The 20,101-nt window shown below is 54.9% G+C and overlaps 1 protein-coding gene across 4 annotated transcripts in view; it reads left to right on the top strand.

Moving 5' to 3' along the window:
- The window catches only part of RBFOX3 (RNA binding fox-1 homolog 3), a 424,204-nt gene that overhangs the window by 38,816 nt on the left and 365,287 nt on the right, over nt 1–20,101 (top strand). Inside the window, exon 1 of one of the 4 annotated variants that reach the window (XM_074343845.1) lies at nt 14,127–14,399. The exons of the other annotated variants lie outside the window; for them this stretch is intronic. The gene's annotated coding sequence lies outside the window, so the exon portion shown is untranslated. Of the gene's footprint in view, nt 1–14,126; nt 14,400–20,101 lie in introns of those variants that run through there. 4 annotated transcript variants of the gene reach the window in all.

Here is a 20,101-nt window from a genome sequence, read left to right as displayed (position 1 = left end):
GGTGGGTCGGGCAGGTTTGCCCTCGGTGCAGGATCCTGAGTTATGGGCCAGTTGCCTTCAGAGGGAGGGTTTTTGGTGGGGCCGCGGTGGGAAATCAGCCGGGGTGGACGGGGCTCTCACACGTGCCCAGGCTTTGATGGGGAGGAATCCTCTGTTTGGAATGTGGGGAGCTTGGCGGGTCGCAGCCTTGGGCATGGGGGGCGTTGCTGAAGAAAAGAGGCCTTAACCCCAGGCTTTGCGTAGTGGGAGCTGGGGAAGGCCCACAGAAGTCTGGTGGTTAGAGACTGTCACACGGGAATAGGGTATTTGTCCTTTGGGTTGACTTACTCGAAGTGTTGGAATTGGGCACAGAGACGACATGAGGCCTCCGTGCCCCTTGGTGCGTTGCCCTTTGTTGGGTCCTGGCTCCCGAGGGGCCCAGGTAGTCCCGGGAGCATCCAAGCAGCCTTCCAGGGGCTTCTGTGCTGTGGCTTTGGTCTGCAAACCGTCTCTTAATAGAGTGTGGAGGGGAAGGTCAGGCCATTTCTTACATATGAATTTCAAGGGGCTTTTCAAGTTCTGAATTTGTTGAATTGAAAAAAGAGTTCTTCTCGATTGACTTAACTCAGCCAGCCCTGCCTTGGAGTGAATCAGAGCCCAGAGATGAAGTCCCAGAGGGGACACTGTTGTCATTGGCACAGGAGATGGCTTCCTCCTTGGGAACCCTTAAAGCAATGGCCTCGTTTTGTAAAGAAGGAAACGGAGGCGCAGACAAACCATGTCATTTGCCTGAGAAGAAGCTAAGCACACTGCAGGTAGCTCTCTTCACTGCAGGGCAGAAACTTGAACTTGAACCTGTTTGATAGGCTTCAAGCCACAAGCCATTAACCCCAGGGTGAGCTGCCAGGAGTCCCGTCTGGGGCAAGTCTCCTGGCGGTGCTCGGAGATCCGGGGATGGATGAACCACGGACACTGCCTCTGAAGGGTGGCAAGGCTTCTCCTGCTGGGCTCGAGGCAGCCCCAGGTCTTCAGGACCCACAGGTGGGTCAGCATCCTGGCTGGGGTGGCCTGGAGGCTGTGCATGGCTCCACCTATGTCAGTGGATTCAGCCCATCCTGGGGACAGATGCCCTCTCTGTGTGGTGGTTTTTAAGCAGCATCATGGCTGGAAGAGTGAAATGGAGGGTCTGGTGTTCCGGGGTCTGGCTGCAGGATCTGCTGTAAACCTCAGCCCTTCTCCCATTCGCGGGTCCGAGATGCATGGCACGTGGACGAGTTGGGCTTGGGCCCGTGCTGACCCTTCCCAGTCCTCCTGCGTACACCTGACAGTCCCGCCGGCGGGCAGGGCAGGGCAGCGCAGCGCCGGAGGGAGCTCCCGGGGAGGGCTCTCTGGCTTTGGTCTCTTGTCTTAGTGAACAGCTGGGAGGCCCCAGACACAGCACGCAAGGCTCAGATATGGACTCTGATGGTCTTCAGATACCTTCGTTCAGAATGCTCATCACTGGCTGAATAGCAAATAGGAGCTGATTAACAGGGGATAAAGCATGGAGGGGGTTTCTAGAGGTGCCATGAGGCTCGATTGTCACACTCCTGCTCTTTATGGCGGCTGATGGCTCAGACAGGGACAGGTGGCAGCGTTATTAAATTTGAGGATGACACGAAGCTGGGAGCAATGGTGAGTGCGTCTCATAGACAGACAGGATTTAAATATATCTCAGCATTCAAGATGATAGGTTGAACCTAGCAAGATACAATTTAGTAGGAATAAATTGAAAGTACTTTATTTGGGTCAAAATAGCCAAACTCTCCAAGCCTGTGGTGGGTAAGACAGGGCTAGGTGGTGGCAAATATAATCCTTAGCAAGCCACAGAGTGAGTCAGCAGTGTGATAGGGTGGCATCAAAAATCCAGAGGGGCCTTAGGTTGTATTAATAGAAGTATTGTTTACATAAGAAAGGAGGAGACCCTGCCCTATCCTTTGTTAGGACGCTGCTGGGGTCCTGTCTTCAGATCTTTATGCCCCACTTTAAAAAGGACTTTGAAGAGCTGAGTTAGCTTCCAAAATGAATTCCACAGACAAAAAAAAAAAAAGATGTGATAAATTTATTCTTTGCTACTTAAAAAATATTTATTATTATCATAGTAAGTATTTTCTCTTAGTAAAAAATAGAGAAAGCACAGCAAAGCGCAATAATGGGGACAAAAATTAGCCATAACCTTAATCTTCTCACCCAGAGATAAGTACTTGAGCATGTTTGGTTTATTTCCTGCTAGTCTTTAAAAAAAATATGCATTTTAAAATGAGATTAGGATGATGTTTATATATAGTCTGTGTCCTATTTTCATTCAAAACTGTATGGGGAGCATCAGTCCATGTTTTAAAGCAGCCACCAAAACCGCGGCCGTAAGTGGTTGCTGACTAGTCTGCTGCATGGATGTCCCGAAAATTCATAATTCATGTCCTCCTTCCTGGCCTGTCAGCGGGTTGGGCTCTTTCCAGTTTTTTTCCATGTTATAAATAATCCTGTGATTAACTTCCTTGTACATAAACCTTGGTCTGTGCCTCTGATTATTTCTGTGAGATCAATTCCTAGAAGCAGGATTCTGGGTTCAAGGAACACAAACAGTCACGAGGGCCGTGAAACATTTTGCTAAGGGGTCCTAGGAAGTTTGTTCCCTCATTAGCATGTGCCCGTCAGGCAGTGCCAGCACCAGCCTGCAAGCCGGCCAGCACAGCTGTCATCCTGAGACACGATCTTCCCCAGTTTAGCAGGTGGAAATGTTACCGCGCTGGTTTTCATTTGCATTTCCTTGATTGTGGTGAGAGGCTGAATTACCCTTTGGACGTCCTCCCCCCCGTTTGGTGAGGCCTGGCGGACTGGGCGCTCCCCCTGCATCAGTGCACGCCTTCCTACCAGCACGGTGAGCACATCGTGGGGTTTCCTGATAATGGGGATTGTGTCTCCTTCATTTGGCCCTAAGTACACGGAGAAGGATAAAAGAGAGCAGGTCGGGCTGGGGCTGCCCAGGCAGGAGGTTTGGACCGCACACGTGCAGGTGGGGTCAGAATGAGAGCAGGAGCCAGCCTGCCTGGGTTAAATGCTGCTCATCACCCCTCCCCTGGGCGACCTCGGGCAAGGAAGCCCTGGGCCCCCATCTGCCCTGGGCTGAGCTCCCGTGCTGGTGGGGGCGCAGAGAGACGAGACACGTGGCGTGCTGAGCAGGGGCTGGGCACAGGGTTAGCGCTCCTTTGCCCTTAGCTGTTTTTCTTCTGTGTCACGTTATTTCAGTGCCCTTGGTCTGCATGAAGAGTGCCTCTGTGACCATGACAGAGCTCACTGCCTCACCTCCATCCTCTGTTTCACCCAACGAATACTTACTAGGTGCCTGCTCTGCGACGGAGAGCGTGCACTGGACGAGCAAATAGGGAAAAGGCACGCTCCGTGACCTAAATTCCAGGCCAGTGGGGGGTTCAGACAGGCAGTTGAAGAACATACTGGGTGAACGCCAAAGAAGAGAAGTGCCAAAAAAGAGCACACTCTGCAAAAGAGGACATATTCTAGTTCTCTTCTATGTGGAAAGAGAATTAATCGCACTAGTTATCAAATCCACACCAGTGCAAACAGCGGGACACCCCTTTTCCCATATTATATCAGCAAAGACTGAATAAAAAGCTAACATGCAGTGCTGGCAGGGTTGTGGTGAAACAGGCACTTCTTTAAATGATGCCGTGAAGTCACATGTCCTCTGTAGGTCAAAGACATAAATATGCTGAGAAGTGGCTATTTTCATCCTCAAACAAATGAGAGAGCCGATGGGGAGGGCAGCGGGGGGGTGTAGCGGGGGGGCGCAGTGCCGTGGGGAGGTTGGGGGGGAGCGTTGCCTTTCACTCCCAGCAGAAGCGCGGCCTTTCGCTTCCTGCCTCACCAGCCCTGTGTCTGACGGGGACGGTCTCTGCTCCGCAGATGAGTCAGCCTCTGGTCTGCTCATCCTCCTCCTTCCCACTGGACATTTCTTGAAGATTTCAATTTTTTTCCAAAGACCCATTGACTACGTTCCCATATTCTAAAAGCATCTTTCTGCTGTGGTGATGTTTGTGGGCTGTTGATCCCGTTGGCTTGTTTTCTGAGACCCACTTCATTTCAGATGTTCCTAAAGGGAACTTTAGGACAAGCGAAGGCCTCCTCGCCCCCCTCCGCCACCACCCCGTGCTGCCGCGCTCGGGGCCGCGTGGAGGCCGTGGGCGTGCGCTGGCTGGCGCGGGGCTTCATCTCCAGGTTCTAATCCGAGCTGTGATTTCCCCAGGCAGGTGGGGAGGCTGTCATCCAGCGGAGCCATGCCCAGCAAAGGGAAAAAAGTGCAGCTCTACTGAGTCTTTCCTGCTGGAATCCTGGGGCAGGAGCGAGCCCCTCGCCTGGGCCCGTTCATCCACTGGTCAGGACGCCGTGCCCCTGACCCTTTTATCCAGTGGCTGGGAGGAGAAGAGGTGGAGAGGAGTTGTGAATGGAAGGCAGTAGGGGTCCGGCCCTTCCCCGATTCCCCTCTCTCCAGCCACCTGGGACTTTACCCGGTGCCCCCAGACACCGAGTCGGCTGCAGCAGCCCGGGCAGTGCTTCGTGCTGTCTGTGTATTTTCAGGAGCTGCGGGGGACGTCATGTGTGTAAAATTAGCATTGCCTTGTTGGCCCCTTACAGACTAATTCGGAGTGAAATGTTTTAGCAATGGTGGGCTGATTCTATCAGGAGAACAAGAACTAATTAAATTCCCACTGACCATCAAGCAGTGAATTATTTATACCCAGACAGATGCAATCTCGTCCCCAGCATCCAGCTCAACCCAACATGCATCCTACCTGATTTTCCAAGGGGAGACGAAGAAGAAGGAAAAGATTTGGGTACTGGAGAGAGGAGACAGATGTAGGGAGATCCGTGGAATCTGGCCCGAGAGGCGCTTGGCCTCCTCTGCGGACGGGGAAACTGGGGGCGCAGGTGAGGTCTCAGGGCTCTCCTCTCAGTTCCCAGGAGCCACGGCCTCCACACTGCTCCTTGCATGTGGAAATGACAAAAAAAAAAAAAAAAAGAACTCAACAAACCATTCTTTAACATGATCTCAGCTGTTTGGAGGGGAAATTAATTTCACTAATGAATTGGCTAATGCGTGTCACAGAGACTTACTAATCTGCCACTTGGTGGCCTTTGGTGGCCGCTGAGTGGCTGCTAGCTTGCACTGTGGAATGAGTGATTAGCTTGTGCCCCCACTGCCCACCTCCTCTGTCTGCATTCATGGTGGGAGCGCGTCTAGGAGACAACGTGGATTTCGTGGAACCAGTGCACTGGGAACCCAGTGCCCCCACTGCCCCACATCTGGGGACAGTGCCTTGGCACGAACTCCCCTGGGTACGGGGGGGATGGGAGACTGGATCTGCCCTGGGCCTGCGTCCCCACTAGCGTGCTCCCCTCCCTGGGGCAGCAGCGGGCGCCGCCCCCCAGGCGCCAGGGGCTGTGACTGGGCCAGGAGGTGAGTCTTCCTTTTGTAGTGTTTGAGCCGGCTGCAGGGGAGGCGTCTGCTGCACGGCCGGCTGGGCTGTGGGGCCTGGGTGCCATCACGCACAGCACTTCTCGGCTTCGATGGTGACCCTGTAGGGTGAGAAGGTGCTGGCACAGGGCCTGGGGGCCGAGGTCAGCCTCTTTAGCTGCCTCGGGACACCCGAGTGGGGCTCCTGTCTGTTCTCATGTGAGTCAGCAGGGGCTGGCCCTGCTCTGCCCACCTTTGAGGGTGTCTGAGGCAGAGGTGGGGTGTGGAGTTTGGGGAACCAAGGGGAAGGCTCTCCCCTGGGAATCAGGTGCCTGGCCCCTCAGCCCTGGCGAGGCCGGGCTCTCCTCCCGTCCCGGCAGCTCCCCGCGTGGCCCCATCACCGCAGCCCTGACACTTCTGGGCCCCTGAGCACCATGGTGAACCTGAGGCCCCAGGAGGTACGTGGACAAATGGCCAAAAAGCCCTTTTCAGAGTAGTCACCTTAGGGGAGTCTAAACTTAGGCCCCAAATCTCTGAAGCATTTTGAGACACCTCTTTGGGAGTTACAGTCACGGCCCAAGGTGTATTTAATTATGGGAACACGTTCCTTTGAAGGTGGAGCTGATTTGGGGAACAGCTGAGAGCCACCTGGCTGTGTCTGGTGGGGGGCACTGGTGCATAAGAGTCGGTGTTGATCCGAGTCTCAGCTCCATCTTCGGTCAGATATGTGGCCTTGGGTGAGTTACCTAATCCCTGTGCACTTCAGTTTACCCGTCTGTGAAATGGGATTGGCCATCCTCCATCACAGGGTCATTGGGTGGAGAAAATGAGCTGATGAGGTGAAGCCCTCAGCATGGGTCTAAGCACCGTGAAGACCCCACTGCAGTCAGCGAGTTGGCAATGCCATTGGGGATGGAAAGCGGCAGGGGAGGGGGCAGGAGGCAATGTCACAAATGAAGACAGCTGAGCAGTTCGTGTGCCGGGCATGGCTGGCCCTGGCGGGGCTGATGTTACTGTGCGCAGCACTGGCTGGCATCTTAGACCTGGAGATGTGTTATTAGAGCATGAGCCGCCGCCATGCATTACGGTCACTTGCTGTCCCCTGACACAGCAGGGCCAGGTGATCAGTAGCTGCTCGTTAGCTGCCTGCTGTCCCTTGTAAACACAGTGATGTACTCACAGTATTCTGGCCATGTCTTGGGGCCACAGTGGGAAGAAAGTGGCTTCAGTTTGAAGCATTCCACCAGACGAGAGGGAGGGTGCCTCATTCTTTGTGGAGTAGAAAATAAAACATGAATACCCCACACGCGTTCCCTGCTCTGTAGTTTACAAAGTACCTCTGTATATTTTTCATCCAATCCTCACCAGAGCTGGGCAAGTCTTTCTTAGCCTCTTGGGTCTTCTTCGACATCTCCTGTGCTTTGCTTAGGCTCAGAGCTCCTCCAGCAACTCTTTCAGCCCCAGTCCCCTCTTCACTGGGTCTCCTGGGGCTGCGATGGGGAGGGATGGTGAGGGCACAGCCACGCGGGAGCTGACGTTCAAGGAACTGCTGAAGATGCAGCAGTGGGGCCACTCCATCCATCCATTCACCCATCACCTATCCATCCTCCATCCATCCATCCGTCCGTCCATCCATCCTCCATCCATCCATCCATCCACTCATCACCTATCCATTCCCTATCCACCATTATGTATCCATCTACCCATCCATCCATCCATCCATCCATCCACCATTCACCATTCACCATCTACCCGTCCATCCCCCATCCATTCATCATGTATCCATCCATCTACCCATCCGTCCATCCATCCATCCATCCATCCACCATTCACCATCTACCCATCCACCCTCTATCCATTCATCCCGTATCCATCCATCCATCCATCCACCCATCCCTCTGGCATCTACCCATCCAGCCATCCAGCCATCCACTCTACAGATAATTACTAGGCACCTAATACATGCTGGGTAGTATTTTAGGCACCAGAGTGACAGCAGTAAAAAAACCAAAACAGACAAAACTCCTTGTCCTCAAGGAGGTCACTGCCAGTAAGAACACAAACAATTTGCTACAGAGGAGAGGTCACTGGAGTGCTGCTGCCCATTTGAGACTCGGGGCAAACTGTTGGCTCCCAGGCCTGAGACCAGCCTTGCCAGTTCTCCTGGGATCTCATGGTGAGAAGCCCCTGAGCAGTCCAGCTGCTCTGCCCCTGCTGCCAAGTAAGTGCCCACCGCGTGGGGGCCAGTTGCACATAGGGTGAGTGCCTGCGTGGAGCCTGACTCAGTCTCTCGGCCTCAGTGGCCCTGCCCCTCGGAAGCTGCCCCTCTGTGCCCCTTCCCACCCCTGCAGCTGCTCCTATGTGCCCCTGCTCACCCACTGCCTTCCCGTGTGGGACCCAGCCCCAGCCTGTGGACCCCCTCTTGTCCTGCCCTCTCCCCTGCTCCCAGCAGGCCCACGCGGCCTCCACACGTGGGGGGCCGTGTGAAGATGTGGTTAACTGGATGACTAACCCAGTCCCCACAAGGCAGCACGAAATGACTGCTCCAGTAAATTTCCAAATGTGTCCGGGGCTGACGACTTTGTTTTCCTCCCAAGCAACGAACGGGCTGAGCAGGGAGGCCCAGCACTGTGCAGGCGGCCGAATCAGCCTTCCAGACACGTTCCCACTGCGGCGTCTGGGCTCAGGCGCGGGCAGGCAGAGGGTCGGCGGCTGGGCCTGGCCAGATTCCTCTTAGGATCAATCCACCCCCGATCCGGCCCCGCCGCCCCGGCCTGTGTCCACCCTCCTGACCTTGCAGAGGGCCCCCGGCAGGTGAGTGGTAGGTGCTTCACGGGCTCTCGCACACAGGCTGCTTCTCCTGTCCCTGAATCTGCTCGTCCGCTTGCCTCTGTCCCTAAGGCCTCTGGGGGTGAGTGTGGCCACGAGGGACGTCCCTGAGCCACACGGCCTCCCCGGACAGCTGAAACACAAAGCGCGCGCCCTCATTTTGACCCAGCTGCTCTGGCACGGGACCCCCTCGGCCACCTGGCGTGGGCCGTCCCGCCTTCCCGGGCTTCCGCTGCTCAGCCAGTGTCTGGGTCAGGCTGGCGTTTTGTTTCTTCTCCTCCGTTAGACTTGAGCGCTCGCAGTCCCTCTTCAAGCTGAGTCTCAGTGTACCTGGGAGTGACTCACCTTCCCTCCAGGGCATTTCTGCCCCCAGCCCGTCCCCCGCACAAGCGCGGCACCCGCCCACCTGCCGCTCATCTCCCTGGCGTCTTGCACTTGACCCGTTTGCTGTCTTCCAGATCTTTAGCTTGGATCTTAAAACAAAACTGGGGCCTTGCGGTGGCCCAGGGGACCCCCTGCGAGATGCACCCTCCACCCTGTAAGCTGGCCTCTGCCTTAGTCTTTGTTTATGGTTTGCAAACCATAAACCCTTCCCTTTGTCCTGTGACTGTGTTTATACCGGAGCCAACTTAGTCCAGGCTCATAAAGACAGTTTCTTCAGACTCCTTTGAAAATGCTTCACTGGTGGCCGCTCGTGTGGCGGTGCGCGTGCAACAGCGTGCCGGTGGCCAGCGGCCAAGACCCATTCCGGTGGCCTCTGTGCTCCCACAGCCCCTCAGGCGCTGTCTCTTAAGGAATGTGGTGGGGCTGAGGCCCATGTGGCCAGACTACTGTCTTCTCAGCGTTTGGAGGGTGGCCCCGTCCAGCATTCGCTTAGCACTGGGAAGGGGAGACCAGACCACACAGCGGCTAAGATTTTGGACGTTGGGGCCACGCTGCCCAGGTCCGAACGCCAGTCTCCGGTCCTCGTTTCCTAGGTGGGCGCTCCGAGGATGAAGGAGACGAGCGTGGAAAACCTCGGCTCCGGGCTTGGCACACGGTGAGCCCGCCCTGCACAGCAGCCTGAGGTGGAAGGCCGCGGGCCCGCCCCCTCCACCGCCCGGCCTCTCTGGTTGACTCTCTGCCTGCAGGAGGAAGCCGACTTCCTGGGGAATTGTCACCTCAAGGCATTTATTTATGTGCTACATGCTTTTCAAACATTTTCTTATTTTGCCTTTTGTCAGTAAATATTTTGCCAGTCTTTTCTTTCTAGTTCATATTTTCTCATGCTTACAAAGATGTTAAATTAGCATGCGTTTTTTAAGTAGCCATTAATTTCATATCATCCCTAATTTGTATACTTAATTTCCTCTCTCCACCCGCTTTGGATGTGTTTGTTCACAACTCCTACTCCTGTCGCTCATTTTTGCTGAGCTCATCTGGTGCTGCCCCTGCGTCCTCCCACGGGCCCTACGTTGGGCCGCTGTGCTGCCCCCCCTCCCGCCCACTTCACGTCCCACCTCCCCTCTGGGGCCCTGAGAGCAGTGCTCCGTGAAGCCACGTGGGGTGAGTCCTCCCTCCTCCCTGCACCAAATGGAAGGGAGTGAGCCCGGACCAGAAGAGCCAGGTCTGGCCTCCGCCTGGCCACGAGCACATATGAGACCTTGGATGAACCGCTTTCCCGACTCTGGTCCTTGCTTTCCCCACCTGTGAGATGGTGTGGTTGTGCATGGTCTTAAGAATCCTTTTCTGCTCCGAAAGTTTATAATTTTCTATTCCTCCAACTCTGTGGGCAGTTATTTGTCTTCCCAGTGGGGCCTGTTTTCTCTGTACGATGGTGAGTTTTGATGGCATTGTGGTGACTGGCGTTCTGGATGATGCCACTGTGGTCACTGTCGTCACCATCACCACCGTGACGTCATCTCATCACCCTGCTACCACTACCGTCACAATCATACTATCAGCACCAGCACCATGACTATCACCCCCACCCCCACCCCCATCACTGCCGTCATTGCTGCCGTCGCCGTCACCGCCGGCAGCTTCTGAGTGCTACCACAGGCAGGACCAGCGCTGGGTGTTTATTTCTGCCATCTCATGCGTTTTTACAGCAGTCCTTGTGGGGGTATGGGTATTTCTTTCCATTTTAGAGATGAAACAACCGAGGCACAGAGAAGTTCAGTTATTTGCCCTGAGTCGCCCTGGATCAGACCCAGGCCTGCGCTCCACCTGCAGTGCCATGTGGGCGCTCTCTGCTCCACGCAGGCTGGCGTCCTTTGCTTTTGTGATCAGCACTTGGTTAGGGGCACAGGCTTTGGGTTCACGAGGCTGAGTTCTGTCCGTCCGTAGTGATGTGTCCTGGGGAAGTCCTTGACTGCTCAGAGCCCTGGTTCTTGCACTGTGAAAGGGGGAGGACAAAACTCACCTCATGGGGTGGATGAGAATGAGAGAAACTAGTGTCCATCAGGCACCTAGCACCGTGCCTGGCATTGAATAGATGCTTAGATGTGGGTTTGACAGTTATCACAATGAAATTACTCACCACTATGTTTTCCACAGCATTCACTGACGACCTTCTGCGTGTCAGACACTGTTGGGTGCTTGATGTCCAGTGCTGAGAAAGACTCTGGCTCTGAGCAGCTCAGTCCAGGGGGGAGGCTCACTGTCAACAAGCCCAGCAAGGAGGGTCGGGCTCCCAGAGGGTGCATGAAGCCCCCACAAGTAAAGAGCTAGCTGTGTCTGGTGGGCGTGAGGATGAGGGGGTAGAGAAAATTCATAGCCTTAAAAACTCAGTCAGTTTTGAAGAGAGAGAATGAAAAATAAATGAATTAAGTATACTGCTCAAACAGTTAGGACAAGGACAAAGGAGTGACAAGCTAAAGGAAAGCAGAAAGAAGCCATTAATGCAGTCAGTAGATAGTGAGCCATGAAACAGAAAGCGGGATAAAGAAAAAGCTGGTTTTTTTTTTTTAAAGTGGATAGCTGAACCACTAGCTAGCACAATCGAGGTTAAAAGGAAGAAGGCCTAAGATACACAACATAAAAAATAAGAGAGAAGTATAATTTGCTGAAACCGACCAATTTGGGGGAGGGTGTAGCTCAGTGGTAGAGCGCGTGCTTAGCATGCACGAAGTCCTGGGTTCAATCCCCAGGACCTCCTCTAAAAATAAATAAATAGACCTAATTATCACCGCTCACCTAACAAACAAACAAACAAACAAACAAACAAAAAAACCTGACCTATTTGCATGGAAGATAGAAAGTTTTTAAGCTACTCCCACACGAAGGCGATCCGGATGGTTCTGTGGGGGAATTTAAACCAAGCCTTTAAAGAGCAGGTACTTCCAATGCTAATTAAACTATTCCACAGCAAAAGAAAAGAAGAAAAACATCTACATAATTTTCATAAAGAGAGAATGATAATGTTTTTTCATCTGACAAAGATTGTACAAAAATAAAACTATAGGCCAGTCTCACTTATGAATATTGTTGCAAAATTTTAAATACAATTTTAGGAAATAGGATTCAAGCATTATGTTAAAATATTAATACTCTATGTTCATTTGGAGTTTACTCCAGGAATGCAAGAATGGCTCAGTATTAAGATACCTATTTATATAATCCATTGTATTAGTCAATATAAAAAGAATTATCACATGGTTATCTTTTTTGATACTGAAAAGGCACCTGACAAAAGTCAATATCCATTCTTGATAAACAGTCAATACAAATAGGAATTGATAGACGCTTCCTTCACGTGACTATATGTAATCATGCCCAAAATCTATGCTTTTTCTTAATGTGGAGGCACTAAAGTAAGATCAAAGCCAGGATGCCTACTATCACTACTGATGTTCCAGATTGTAGCAGGAGCCTCAGCCAATGCAATCAGACATGAGAAAGAAACGAAAAGAGTGAACACTGGAAAATAGGGAATAAAAGTATTAGTCTTTTATGGATGATACGACTGTATACTGGGAAAATCTAAGCAAATCAATGGAAAGCTCCTACAGTCAACAGTAAGATAATCATCATTAGCATCATTGAAGGAGCTGATATAGGTACAAATGTCTGAGACCCACCCTAGACCTGCTGAATTTCAGAATCTGCTTTTTAACAAGATTTTTGTGTGCTTTGTATGGACATTAAAGTTCCTGTCTAATTCAGCAGAAATCAGGGGCTGGAGGAAAATGGAGTTGTCCTGCTCACGTTGGTATCAGTTTCTCAAAAAGCTACCATTCCCGACTGCCCTTAGGCAGCCCGTATTCCAGACAGCCTCCCAGGGAGGATCAGCATGTGCACAGGTGTGCTGGGAAACTCGAGAGCAGGGCTTTCCGATATGGTAGCCACAAGCTGCATGTGACCATTTAAATAAAGCTAAGCATTCAGTTGTTGCGCTAGCCCCATTGCAAGTGCTCAGCAGCCACATGTGGCTAGTGGCTACCATATTGGAAGGCGAAGGTAGAGTATTTCCGTCATCCCTGAAAGTTCTTATGGGCAGCACTGATACAGAATATGCCAGGTGCTAGATTTTGAGAAGTTTTGAATTGCAGAATCGTGTTTTCAGTGCTCTGGATTCTGAGCCCCATTTGCTTCCCTTTCTATCAATAGAGCACCATCACCTGTCCCCCCGTGGGTCTATCCATCCATCCATCCATCCACGTAGCTACTCAGTCATCCCACAAATGGCGCTGACATGGAGTGCTACCTCAGTAAGTGTTTACCGGGTAGATCATGTCAGGAAAGACCTACAGGTCCTCAGCCCCAGGCTGGGTGCTGGACGTGGGTGTGCCAGGCTTCCCTGCCGCGAGCGTGTGTGCTTGCGTCTGGAACTTTCTCCCCTCATCTCCAGGACCCTGTTTTACTGTTTTATTTTGGCTTTACTTGCACTGTATCCACTCAACGCTGTCAGGCCCTCCTTCCCAGCTGGTGTACGAGCTGACTCCTGTGGAAGAGGCCTGGCCCCATGAAGTAGACTCTCTTAATGAGAGTTTGTCCTGCTGTTCAGACTTTCATGGTGATGCTCCTGGGCTCTGACCCTCTTGTTTTCCTGATCCAGGGCTGTTTGCCCCACACCCCCTGGCTGGGCCTGTCACGTGTGGACTGTGTTCAGGTTCATAAGCCTGACTGGGCCCTGGCTGGGGGTGACCTGTTTCTGACCGTTTTTCTGGTGTAGACTTTTCCTTGTACAGACCCCAGAAGATAAAGACGAAGGATTGATTCAAGTGGAGGGAGGAACAGGAGCTCTTGGTGGGCGCCCGGAAGGCACGGTGGGCATGCCCGCATTTGGCCCTGGAGGCTGGTTTTCCACGGTTTGGGGGGGTGTGTGTGTGTGTGTGTGTTCTTCCCAGAACACTGGGGCTTTTTAGGTAAACTGCTTCATCTGTCATGTCTCTGAGCCCAGAGAATTTTTACTTTTTGTGATGATTCAACTCTTCTTATTTTAAAGTTAGCTCTGCCAGGCAGAGGCTTGTGCCCACAGCTGTGGGGCCCTCTCAGCTGGGATACTGGGCCACGTGGAGAAGGAATATTCGTGTCCTCCTCTCTCCTTTCCCCTCCTTCCTGAGGGACAGGGATGCAAAGTGGGAGCAGGACCTGGCTTCCTCTTTCCTTTCTCTGTCTCGCCATCTACGGCGAGGGGGGTGTCCCATCCCCCTGCGCCACTGGAAAATCTCAGGCCAGGCCTGCTCTGCCAAGTCCCCGTCATCTCCCTGGGGTGCCCCTAAATCCTCCCTCTGGGTTGGAGGCCAGGGTCACCGCCCCATCTCGACACGGACACAAACCATTGTCGTGATCTCGTTAAAGAGTCTTCTGGTTAAGCTGACGCTGGTGTCAGATTGTTCTCCAGTCTCCACAGAAAGCTGGGCTCCGCCTGCCTCGGAGCTGCAGTTGGCTGTAACTTCTACTGAGCCCGTCTCCAGTGGAAAGAGAGGAGCCACCTGCTCTTTCCTGGGGGCCGTGCGGGACCCCCGCAGCCCTGGAGACATGGGTGGGAGCCAGCTTGAAGGCTGTGCTTCTGCGATGAAGGCTTCCACCTCGGGGTGAGCCCCTCCGGCCTCGTGTGTCATCCCAGGGCCACCCTTACGGCTTTGTAAATAAGGTGAGCTGCTGCCGTGTGGAACCCAGGGACCTGGTGAAAACCCAGGCTTTGTTTTCTGTTGTCTGCCAGCTGCCTTTCCTTGGCCCTCGTGGAGGGCAGATGCAGGCTGGCCTGGTTCGAATTGGTGTCTGTTCTGATCTGGGGCCAAGGGAACCTCGGGCAGTGTTCCTCCCTCTCTGAGCCTCAGTTTCTCCATCTGCAAAGTAGTGGTGATAATCGTAGCTCCTCACGGCCAGAGGAGAGGGAGAGATGAGAGAATGCAGACAGAGAGCTCCCACAGTCGGTCGCAGCGCTCCTGCAGTGATGCTGATTGTCCCCTGCAGGCTGATGAGGGCTCTTGCTAGTTCCTAGGCTTTTCATGAGGGTGAGATGAAGTGCCACAGGGAGGCATTCCTGTATTCATTTCGCAAATATTTATTGAGCACTTACTGCATGCCAGGCCCTGACGTAGCTGCTGGGCTTGAAGAGATGCCCAAACACATACGAAAGCTGCAGATGTGGACAGGCTGTTCTTCAGCTTAATGGGGTGTCGTGGTGAGGAGGCTGGGTGTCCCCTACTACTCAGAGGAGGATGGAGGCCCAGGGGGATGAAAGGGCTTGCTGGGGGCCACACGGGCCCGGAAGGGGGTGGGGGCAGGGGCCAGACCCGAGCAGGCCTCTTCTCCCCCAACTGGTGCTGCTTAGCCCGCATTTCTTCCGGATGGTCTGTACCACCATCCTGGACACACCCATGGCTCTGGGGGTGGTGACAGAGCCTTGCCAAGGGGCTGTGCCAGCCCTTGGGAGAGGGAAGGGAGCTGCCGCCGCCTTCCCCCACCCCACCCGGCAGGATGCCTGCTTGGACTTCTGAGCTGCAGGCGTCACAAATGCAAGCTGTCCTTCTTCTCTGGGAGAGCGTGGGAGAGAGGAGCAGGGAGCAGTGGGTGAGGGCGGACATGAGGGTGCCCAGAAGCCAGCAGCCTCGGGCCCGGGACTCAGCGCTCCAGCTGCATCCGTGGTGGCCTCTGGAACAACCCTTGCTCTGGGGCCCGGCTGGAGCTGGGAGCACCCCGGGCTGCCCCTGCTCCTTTATAGCAGGTGTGGCCCGCTCCACCATGCGCCTCGTTTGCAGACAGCGGCCGCCAGCCCTGCTTGAGGCTCTGCCTGGGAATTTGATTTTTCTGTAAGATCTGAGCACAGGCAAAGGAATGGCCTGCGTTGCTCCAGGCCGTTCAGACCAAAGAGAGCGAGGAGGGAAGCTGGTTTTCCTCCAGGGTCGCGGGGAGGCAGCCCGCCCGCGGCGGGGCCCCCACAAATGACTCATCAGGCAAGGGGAGGGTGGGAGACCAGGTCTTTCTTTGCAGGTCAGGGCGCGGCAGGCCCTGGGATCCGCACGTGTGAGCGTGCTGGGCACGGCTGGGTGCTCGGCCTGTTATGGGGGAGCGGGGGCGCCGTGGGGGACACCTCCACGCCCCGGGACTCCTGGGGCCTCCTATCCCGTTTCTCCTCTGCCTTCCCCTGTTGGCCTTCGACATGCAGCCCGTGCTGGGCAAGCAGCTGCTGGACTGGAATAAAAAGGACGTCCTCTCTTTCCCTCCGCGTGAGGGTTCTCTGAGAATGCAGTGCACACGTTTCCTGCCTGTGCCCCGGGTTTGCTTTGGCAGGTGAACCCCCGTCCCAAGGAGAGGGGGGAAGAGAGAGCTTGTCTGGGGACTTTCTCCCAGGGCTCCCATGCCTGATCCTCCCCTGGTCCCCTCCCCCAGTCAGCACATTTTTAGTAGAAAAGGTAAAAGGAGTGATAACCTCTGAGCCTCTGGGCGGCGGGGGTGCTCCTTCTCCTCTGCCGTCCTTCTGCGCCGTCCTCCATCGGACAACGGTCTGCTTGTCAGGGCCTCCCTGGTGGGAGTGCAGTGCCCAGCGCCCAGCTGCAGCCCCGAGCGGGATGCCCGCCACGTAGTGGACATAACTGTGAGGACGGGGTGGCTGGGAGCGCCTGCAGGTGGGAGGGAACCCGGGATGCTCTGCTCTTGGTGCATGTGTGCAGACAGTCCAGCAGTCACCCCTCTTGCTTGCTCTTGGGGGGCTGGGTGGAGGGCTGCAGCTGGAGACCTCAGGGATGACATTGCACCTGAGGGGGTCTGCTTGTTCCTCTGTGCGGCTGGAAGGGGAAGACTGAGAAACACGCAGCAGGGCCTCCATAAACACACCCTTCTGGGGCTGAGGAACCGGATCTCTTGGTTTTGGTGAGAGAGCAGCCTGGGCTGCAGGCTCTTCCCTGCCGTCCTGAGAACTGTCTGTGATGGGCTCGCACGCTCATGGCCCAGCTGTGGCGACGGGTGGGAGTGTAGATCCAGGGGGATGAGAGCTCCTGAGACCCAGCCCGCAGCTCTGACCCTCCTGGACCCACCCGGCGCCTCTCGGAAATGATTTGCTTTACTTTAAATTTGTTGTTATGCATATCTGTGAACTGTATCCAACATATCTGGGATTTGTCTAAGTCGCCATGTGATGGTTTTGCACGCAGTGTGCACACACGTGCACACACAGTTAGCTATATAGGAGTAATCAAAGGGGAGCCTTTCACACCCACTAAGACCCTCCAGAGACGATGCAGACGCCAAGTGAGTGAGAGGGGAGCGTGTGTGAGCCCGGATGCAGAACCGGACGGACTCTTGGCTGTAGTGGGGTTTGGGCACCTGGACCAGTGCAGCGAGGACACAGGGCAGCTGAGAACACACAGGAAAGGGAACCGAGGTCTCAGCGGTGAGGCTGGGTTGGATAATGGGAGGTGGATCAGGGTGTGTGTCCTGGGGAAAGAACGACAGGTTTCCCTCCTGTTCTCACGGCGGTGTCGGGCTGGCTCCGGCCGTCCTGGCGCATCCTGGGCCGCACTCCCTCTCACTCCCCATCCCTTGGGGGTTCCAATGGTGCAGATCTGGCCTCTTGATCCAAAACCAAACACAGGCCCTCCTTCTGTTCCTACAGACATGCTCCTCTGTAGGGAGGGGAGCGAGGATGAGGGCAGGGGGAACCGGGACCCCGATGCCACTTCCTGGCGCCGAGTTCCAACACGCCCTCCCCGGGCGCGCGCTGTGGGAGCACTGAGAGCCCTGTGGGCTTCTCTCCCCCTCTGTTTGAAATAAGACGTGTCAGAGATGATTTCAGCAATGGAGACGGAAAGGCAGAGCGGCCCTCGTCTGTTCCCTCCCTGCGCTCCCCCTCCCAGGACTTGCTACTGTTTTTCTAGAACAAGGAGGAAAGAGTTTTATTTGCAGGAGACTCTTTTTTGTCCTTAATGATGTGGTGGGTGGCGGTGGTAGCATGTTTTTATTTTATGTTATTTTTTATCCCTTGCTGCTTTGGGGGAGGGTGACGGTGTCGGAGTTCGGGGTGTGCTGTGTGAGGGAAGGCGTTCTCTGGGAGGGGAGCCGTGCGAGCAGATGTTACACCCCCGTGTCTAGAAGGTGGGGGGGACTTGGAGGACGGCGCTGCTCATGGGCGGGGAAGGACCCGAGTTATGTAAGAGCATCGAGGGGGTGGCTCGGGGACGCAGGCCCTCAAGGACGGTGGCAGGGGAGCCTGGTGGCCACGTTGTGGCAGGTGTGGTACCCGCAGATGGCACTGGTCAAGGCGTCTAGTCAGCAGGGCAAGCGGGAGGCCGGGAGGTGGAGGAGCGAACTCCTCGACGCTCTGGGAGGACTTGTTCTCTCTGCTCCTTCCCTCCCCTTCTCTCCTCTTCACTCCTGCTCCTCTTTCTCCAAATCTGTTCCCCAGCAACCGAAGAGACAGCCCCCCCTTCCCCACATTTCCTCGGGGCCTCCTCCCCCCAGCACCAGTACTCACCACGTGACAGTGGCAGCTCACGTCTTGAGCCCGACAGCATCCCAGGGCTGATGCCCCGGCTGACCCACGAGGGGGACGAACACCGAGCAGGTGACGTGGAAGCAGTGCGCGGCCGGGCTTGGGCCCAGGCTCCACCACCCACCAGCCACAGGCACAGCTTCTCGCCTGCTATGGGGCCTCGGTGAGGATGACAGCCAGACCCCCGGGGACCCGACCCCAACCCGAGCAGGCAGGAAGGGGCCCCTCAGTGCCTCAGTAGGGTGAGGGTGGGCATTTGAGTCCCTCTGTCCCGCAGTGTCCTCAGCAAGTTCTTGGCGCTCCAGCTACCCCCCTGTGCCTTCTGCAGACACTGGCTGTGTCTTCGCGGGTCGACCAGTCACTCTGCGCTTTCCCCGGGTGGGAGCCAGGAGCCACTCTGTGCCGTGGAACTCCAGCTCTGTCTGCGCTCGTGAGCTGACGAGCTTGGTGCCTGAGACCCAGAGGCTGGTGTGAGCCCGGCCTGCTTGATCTTCACAGCTCGTTTTACCTTCCTTGGTCCGTATTTATCTGTCTGCTGGGCTGTTTATTTTTTCCCTCGGAGGCCGGGAAAGGAGGGACTGTGAACATGCCAAGGGTCTTGGTTTTGCCCCACGCTGGGTCATGAGGCTGCCAGAGGGGGACGTGGGGAACCCTGCACCTGTTGGGTTCCGAGTGGATTCCCGTTGTCAGGAGGGGAGGGTCTCCCCTCAGAGGCCCATCAGCACGGCATTCGGCTCCCCGATGGCTGTTGGCTCACTGTGTGATCCTGCCGCAGCCTCTGTGCAGCCTCTGTCCCCGGCGGGGCGTCACGGCGATGGCAGTACGTGCCCCCGGGGCTCTGCAGGGGATGCAGCAAGACATCACCTGCAAAGTTCTTTCTTCCTAACACAGGAGATGCTCGAAGAGTCACGGGGGTGGTGGTTTTTCATTTTGGTCTTATGGCGGTTTTGGAAAATCACTAATCATGAAGGTTGTAAACATGCCTTCCTGAGAGCCGGGTGTCTTTCCCTGCACCGGTCGGCGGCCACGTGAGGCCGCGTGGTTGTCTTTCAGGCTTGGGGTTGTTTGTAAATGAGGCAGTCGTGACGTGATAGAGTTCAGTGCCTGCCTCGTCCGAGGGGGAGGCCACCGGCTGCTGGACGGTCTGGGTGGAGATGGGCTGGGGGTGGAAAATGCCCACTGGATTTCAAAGACTCTGCACACTGGCAAAGCGTGTGAACCATCTCAGTAATTCTTTACGTGGGTCACATATTGACCTGATAATATTTTGGATATATTGCGTTACATGAAATATATTATTGAAGTTAATTTCACCTGTGTTGGGGGGAACTTTTTTAATGTGGCTGCTGGGAAACATAAAGATGACCCTGTGGCTGGCATGATAGTTCTAGAGGGGGCAGGCTTGGGTGAGCCCCGCCCCTGCGCTGATGAGCTGGACCCCTCCTGATCCCTTGGGGCCTTGACATCCTTGTCCGTGAAGAGGGAGGTTCCTCCGGAGGTGCCCCTGGGATTGACATTCCAGGCCTTTTCTTCGCCCTTGCTGGCAGCATCGGGGAGCCCCTTCATGAGGCTGAAAAGGGCACCTCAGGAAGCCAAGCAGCCGCCTCTGAAAGAGGTCTGTCCCAGCTACACGCTGCTGGAGTTTTCGGGAAACACCTTCCAGCTTTGTAAATATGCATTAAAAAAATAAAAATAAATCCATTATTTTGTCAACCTTCACAACAACCGCCTCTCACACTGAGGTCCCGGAGCATCGCGCGGTAAGCAATGCACCGAAAAAACAACTCTGCACGCTCGGAGGGTTCGAAGGCAGCAGAGAATGTGTCTTCGTTTCTGGATAAAGAAATGCTAAGGCGAAGGCC

The sequence above is a fragment of the Camelus bactrianus genome, chromosome 16, assembly GCF_048773025.1.
Source record: "Camelus bactrianus isolate YW-2024 breed Bactrian camel chromosome 16, ASM4877302v1, whole genome shotgun sequence".
Taxonomy (NCBI): domain Eukaryota; kingdom Metazoa; phylum Chordata; class Mammalia; order Artiodactyla; family Camelidae; genus Camelus; species Camelus bactrianus.
This window is presented reverse-complemented; position numbering and strand designations above follow the sequence as displayed.